This window comes from Phocoena phocoena, chromosome 3 (assembly GCF_963924675.1).
Source record: "Phocoena phocoena chromosome 3, mPhoPho1.1, whole genome shotgun sequence".
NCBI classification, from domain to species: Eukaryota; Metazoa; Chordata; class Mammalia; order Artiodactyla; family Phocoenidae; genus Phocoena; species Phocoena phocoena.
Window position 1 is genome coordinate 36,082,236 of NC_089221.1, and position 6,843 is coordinate 36,089,078.

A 6,843-nucleotide genomic window follows, 5' to 3' on the forward strand; every position below is an offset into this window, starting at 1 on the left:
ATTTTAAGACTTCTATTGCCTCTTCTCTTTGGTGCCCTGGTCTGCTGGTGCCCTAAAGCATGTGCATTGCTGTGTCTTGTGGGATCCAGCCTGCCCAATACAGGCGGTGGTCAGGATGATGGGTAAAAAGACTCGGGTGGTTTGAAGTAGGAGAATCAACAGGACTGAGTGATGGATGAGGGGAAGAAAGAAGCCAGGGACGGCGCCGGGACTTCTGACTTGGGTGGCAGGGTCGTGCCCTGCCTTTGGATTTCTACTGCTCATCATGGCTGACATTTGGCCGTGGCCCCTCCCAGGCAGGCACCCTTCCAGCATCTGTTCCCTCTACAGAATGCCTCCATCCTTTGCACTTAGTCCAGGCTCCAATGGGTATTTTAAAATGCCCTCATCCGAGGGCCCCCAATAAATCCCTCACAGACTTTAAAATCCTCAGGACCAGATTCAGCCTCTGACATAACCACCGTTTCAGCACAGCTCTGTTATGAGACTCCTGACACAACCTTGGCTCAGATAGGAGGGCTCAGCAGGGGCCCCCATTCCTTTCACCCATCTCTCATCCCCCCCTTGTAGGTGGCTCCTCTGTGCAAAGGTAACCTGGTCCCCTTACTTGCTCTGGAACTGTGGCTCAGTGACAAAAGGAGAAGATGCAGCCTGTGGAGACACAGCTTTATCCCGATGACATGCATCATGTCATCAGCCACTGCCAGCCCCCAAATCTGTCTGGGAACAAAAGGCCCCAGGCAACAGCTAAATATATCTCTGGGATTCTTTCTGAATATTCTGAAATATCCATAACTCAGTTGGGAAGAGAATTCCCCCCATGATCCTGGGACTAGAGCTCATTATACTGTTTTCTTCGGGATTCCCAAAGCCCTAATTCTGAGAGAAACAAAAACAAGTGCAGGGTGCACACCAGCTAATATTCTCCATGAGGGCTTTAACTCCCTCTTCGTGTTCCTCCAGGCCTGGTGTCAGATACTGGCCCCATAGTGCCATGTATCATTTTCATCACCAAGATTGGAGCACCCCCTTCTGCCTGGGGGTGTATTCTATAGTCAGTTGGTAATTATGTCACCATTTCAACCACTTGACACAAAGTGCCAGGTTTCATTTCTTTCCAAGTCACCCTACTTCTGAACTCACAACTCCGGAAAATCTCAGCTTTGGAATGCTGGACTAGACCATGCCACGTGGGTAGGCTAGTTTACTGTATCAGAGATGAGTTACTTTTACATACACATTCACCAGAGAGAGGCCGTGTTCCCCAGAAATCGGTGGAGGTACACGTATACTTTTAGTCCTTAAGCCAAGAAAATCGCCGTCATAATCAAAAATAGTCCAAATAGCGACAACAACAAAAGCACACACTGAAGTATACAGGGTGAAATGTGAAAGAGCTTCTTGAATTCTCCACCTCCTCCCCATTTCATTTCCCTCCTCCTTGGCAACAGTCGGGTACTGCGCATCCAGAACTTTTCCTGCACTTTGTAGATATCTTTCCCTATGTGTGCATAGATCGCCACTTAAATGAAGTGACTGTTATCATGAAGCTCTCAGAGATGTGCCCATTTCATGGATCCGTACATACCCCTTATCTTTACAATGATAAATAATTCATAAAATTCAAACTAAAGTAGTACAGGGCAGGGAGGAGGGGGGAAGTGTGGGCTGAGAATCACAGCAGAAATCTTCTTGATGCATAATTCAGAATCTTTCCGTGTTCAGTCTTATGATCTTTTTGCAGTTTTATACATTCGAATAATAATAATACCTGATCTCTAAAGCTCATGCTCTGTTTGTGGGCTGCCCCCTGAGATGAGATCCTTGTTATCTACTTTCACTCACCTCCTTGGGGAAATATTTTCAGCCTGAAATACCGGGTCAATTAGCAAGCACCATGGAACAGTATGTAATTCTCAGAACTGGCTCCAGAAGCCTCCTGGCTCCCTGGTGGGTGCCCCTTAAACTGCCTCGCCAACACTGTGTAATCACTTCTTCTTCAGCCAGCCCCAGGTTGTTCCTGCTCTGGGGAAGAAAGCGTCTCTAATTACATTTGCCTTTCTCTTCCTCAGTGGCCAAGGTCCTCTGTGCAGACGCCCGTGCTCAGCAGTTCCTGGAGCAGCAAAGGCGCAGCCAGACAGAAGGGCCCTTCCTCTCCTTTTAGAAAGCAGTGAATTTTGCTTTTCCAAGCCAGGTAGGCCTGTGTGATCTTTGACTTCATGGCTCATGTTCTTTAATGGATTTACATTATTATTTACTGTTACTCCCTTCACACGGAAGGCCAGTTTGGTATTAATGTATTTTCTCTTCATGTAAAATCCAGAATGACTGCTTATACCTACATATTTATGAATTTCCTGCCTCCCTAGAGGATGTTCTATTTCTCATCAAGATGAATATTTAGTTGATTTAAAAAAACAACTAATCTTTGATCCTGGTATACCTACTGGTATCGACATGTAAATACCCTTTATTACCATTTTCTTTCCCGAGAGCATTTAAAAATGTGGAGATGCTGTATTTTCTATGGGCTAAATTGCTCTTTACTGAAGACCTTAGGAATGGTTTTCTGTGAAGTAAGTTGAGGGAATGTCCTTTATGGAAACCGGGTGGGGGGTTTTCCCTGTGTTTGCTCCTGGTTGGTTTGAGGCCAGCCTCCTATGAATTTTCTTTTATTTTATTGAAAGTTTATTTTATTTTTTTTATACAGCAGGTTCTTATTAGTTATCTATTTTATACATATTCGTGTATACATGTCAATCCCAATCTCCCAGTTCATCCCCCCTACCCCCACCACCCACCCCACCACCCCACCCCACCACCATCCCCGCTTTCCCCCCTTGGTGTCCATACTCCTATGAATTTTAAATTGTTCATGACAACAGAACAAGAAAAAGCTACAGCAGCTGAGCTGGCAGATATAGTAGCCATGGAGATAAAAGCGCTGCTTTTTCCCCTCTGGGATGCAAAATTTGTGTTTGAATGTGAATGACATCTTGAAATCAATGCATTTGGTACAGTTCAGTAGTAGAATAAAGAATGGTGTCAGAGATTGGGTAGAAAGATAAGGAAGTGTTCACTTAATGAATGAAGGCTTTTTGGAAGAGGTGGGCCAAAGACAAAGTATTTTGGGAACTAGGGACTAGTCATGTAATCTCTCTGGCCCTTGTCTCCTAAGCCCTAAAGTGAAGGGCTGGGAGGGAAGGACCACTGAAGTGTCCTCCGTTTCTAACATTCTGTAATTCTTTGTTCTAGTCATTTTGGACAGTGTAGGCAAAGAACAGCAGGCAAGATCTAAATAAAAGTCTGAAAGGGGAGATAGCTGTTAAGAATGCAAGCTGGAGCTTCCCTGGTGGCGCAGTGGTTGGGAGTCCGCCTGCCGATGCAGGGGACACGGGTTCGTGACCCGGTCCAGGAAGATCCCACGTGCCGCGGAGCGGCTAGGCCCGTGAGCCATGGCCGCTGGGCCTGCGCGTCCGGAGCCTGTGCTCCGCAACGGGAGAGGCCACAACAGTAAGAGGCCCGCGTACTGCAAAAAAAAAAAAAAAAAAAAAATGCAAGCTGGAGGGACTTCCCTGGTGGTCCAGTAGTTAAGACTCTGCACTTTTCCACTGCAGGGGGTGCAGGTTCAATCCCAGGTCCTGGAACTAAGGTCTCACATGCCGTGCGGCGCAGCCAAAAAACAGAAAGTGAGCTAGGATGGAAGATATGCGCAGAAATGTGAATGGCAGAAAGGGAACATGAATGGTCTGGAATCAGAAGGTTGAATGTAATCCAAAAATATGGTCAAGGTAGTAGGAAAAAGATTTGAAGGCAGCTGGCTGGGTAGTTTGCATTAAGTGAATATTTTTTAGTGTAACATTTTAATTCTCTTAATTGTTTCAAATGTATTTTAACAACTTTATTAAGATGTAATTCAAATACCATACAATTGACTCATTTAAAGTATACAGTTCAATGACTTTTAGTATATTCACAGAGCTGTGCATATTTACATCACCACAATCAATTTTAGAATATTTTCATTACCCTAAAAAGAAATGTTGCTCTGCTTAGCCAGTGTCCCCAACTCCTCCCTCTAAGCCCTAGCCAACCACTAATCTACTTTCTGTTGCTATATATTTGCCTATTCTGAACACTTCATGTAAATGGGATCATACAATATACGGTCCTTTATGACTGCTTCTTTCACCTAGCAGAATGTTTTCAAGGTTTGTCCTTGCTGTACGTATGTCAGTACTTCATTTCTTTTTATTGATGAATAAAAATAAATAAAATAAATAAAATAAAAATCATATAAATGAATAATTATAACAATATGTTGTTTTATTTTTAACATATAAAGATACAATAGTTGTAACAATAATAGTACAACAAAGAGGAGGAGGGAATGGAGCTATTTTATTTATCCATTCATCAGTTGATGGATATTTGGGTTGTTTCTACTTTTTAGCTATTATGAATTATGCTGCTATGAACATTTGTATATAAGTTTTTGTGTGGACATGTTTTCATTTCTCTAAGGTATATACCTAGGAGAGGAATTGCTAGTTTATGAGATAACTATATTCAACTGTCTTAAAAACTGACAGATTGTTTTTCAAGGCGCTGCACCATTTCACATTCCCACCAACAGTGTATGAAGTTTTCAGTTCCTCCACATCCTCTCTAACACTTGTTATTACCTGTCTTTTTTATTCTAGCCATCCTATTGGGTGTGAAGGGGTATCTCATTGTGGTTTTGCATTCCCTGATGGCTCATGACGTTGAGCATCTTTATATGTTTTTAGTGGCCATCTGTATATCTTCTTTGGAGAAATATCTATTTAGATCCTTTGCCCATTTTTATTTTTTATTATTTTTATTTATTTTTAAATAAATGTATTTATTTACTTTTGGCTGCGTTGTGACTTTGTTGCTTCACCCAGGCTTTTTCTAGTTGCGGCAAACAGGGGCTACTCGGGCTTCCCTGGTGGCGCAGTGGTTGAGAGTCCGTAGGCACACGGGCTTCAGTAGTTGTGGCACACAGGCTCAGTAGTTGTGGCACACGGGCTTATTGCTCCGTGGCATGTGGGATCTTCCCGGACCAGGGCTCAAACCCGTGTCCCCTGCATTGGCAGGTGGATTCCTACCACTGCACCACCAGGGAAGTCCCCTTTGCCCATTTTTAATTGGGTTATTTGTCTTTTTATTTGAGTTATTTTTTGTGTTATCTTTTTATTTTTAATTCAGTTATTTTATTTATAGATTCTCGACACAAATCTTAACACTAGACCACCAGGGAACTCCCAGAACCTAGTTTATATTTATACTAACTCAATTTTAGTGAAATCAAGAAACTTTACTCCTTTATAGCTCCATTCCCTCCTCCTCTTTGTTGTACTATTATTGTTATAACTATTGTATCTTTATATATTAAAAATAAAACAGCATATTGTTATAATTATTCATTTATATGATTTAATGTCTTTTAAAGAAGCTGAGAGAAGAAAGGATAGCAAGTGTAGATAGACTTGAGGATTATTACAAACCCCTTGAGTGAAGAAACCCTCTCTACTTTGCTTCATTATCATATCCCCTGCACCTAGAACAGTGTTTGTCACATAGTAGATGCTCATTTAATATATAAATGAATGAATAATGATCTCCATACAGACAATCAATGAAGTCCCAGAGAGAGACAGTCCCAATAAGATGTAGAGATGAGTAATGAAGAGATTAAGATTAAGAGAATAAGATTGCGTGAGTTGTGTGTATTGGGGGAGAGGTAATAATCATAATGAGAAGAAGTGAGAGTGTCTTTCTTATTCAGTGCCATATGTGTCTGAGGCTTAACACGGTGTTGGCATATAGCAGATGCTCAATAAATGTTGAATGAATGAATGATGCATCCTATGGCTGGTGCAGATCTTGGAGGATGAGGCAAGAGAGTTTCAGTCTTAGAAGTCCCTGTGTTGGGACTTCCCTGGTGGTCCAGTGGTTAAGACTCTGTGCTCCAAATGCAGGGGGCCCAGGTTCGATCCCTGGTCAGGGAACTAGATCCCGTTTGCCGCAACTAAGATCCCGCCTGCGGCACCTAAGACCTGGCGCAGCCAAATAAATAAAATATTTTTTTTTAAAAAAAGAAGTCCCTGTGTTCCCCAAATGAATACAATCTCTGTCTCTTCTCAGTGCCTCTGGCTCTAAACTGGTGCTTCTCCTGGGGTCTCACCTTGTGTCCCACATCCCCACTGGACTGCCTGGACCACCTACTCCCTTTGTGGGTCCTAAGCAGGATGTCCAATTACTGAAGGATGAGAAGTGCAAGCCTACTGGTTAAGACTGAGCAGAGGGAAGACAGAATAAATTTATCATTAACCAAGCTGGTAGGGTGGAGGGTGGGCAGTGAGAAGGGGAAGAAGAAAATTATTAGTGATTGGCAGAGGCAACTGAGAGAAAACCTGTGATCTTCTACATTTGTATACTCACTCATTCACCCACAACATTTATTGAAAGCTTGCATTGAGCAAAGTGTTCAGCTTTCCTTATGCCAAATATTAAGTCCTAGACATAAAAAATTACTGTATCGTAAAAACATTCTGGAGATAACTATATAGCCCGCTGTGGTGGTGAAGATGAGCCCTGAGACTGGAGCCTCCCTGCCTGGGCTTGAATCCTGGATGGATGGAGTCGCCTGACCTCCCTTTCTGTAAAACCGAGAATTCATGTAAGGATTAAATGGTTAATACACATAAAGCCCCTAGAATAGTGCCCACCCCATCTTATGTATTATATTATGTAAGAGCTAACTATTATTATTGATGTAATAATTGTTACCAAACAAAGACTAGAATAGTTGAGATT

At 42.5% G+C, this 6,843-nt stretch overlaps 1 non-coding gene across 1 annotated transcript; it reads left to right on the top strand.

Moving 5' to 3' along the window:
• The first annotated feature begins 5,962 nt into the window (after positions 1-5,962).
• On the top strand, positions 5,963-6,035 carry TRNAW-CCA (transfer RNA tryptophan (anticodon CCA)). Its single transcript has one exon. It is a non-coding gene; the product is annotated as a tRNA-Trp (tRNA).
• Positions 6,036-6,843: the final 808 nt, after the last annotated feature.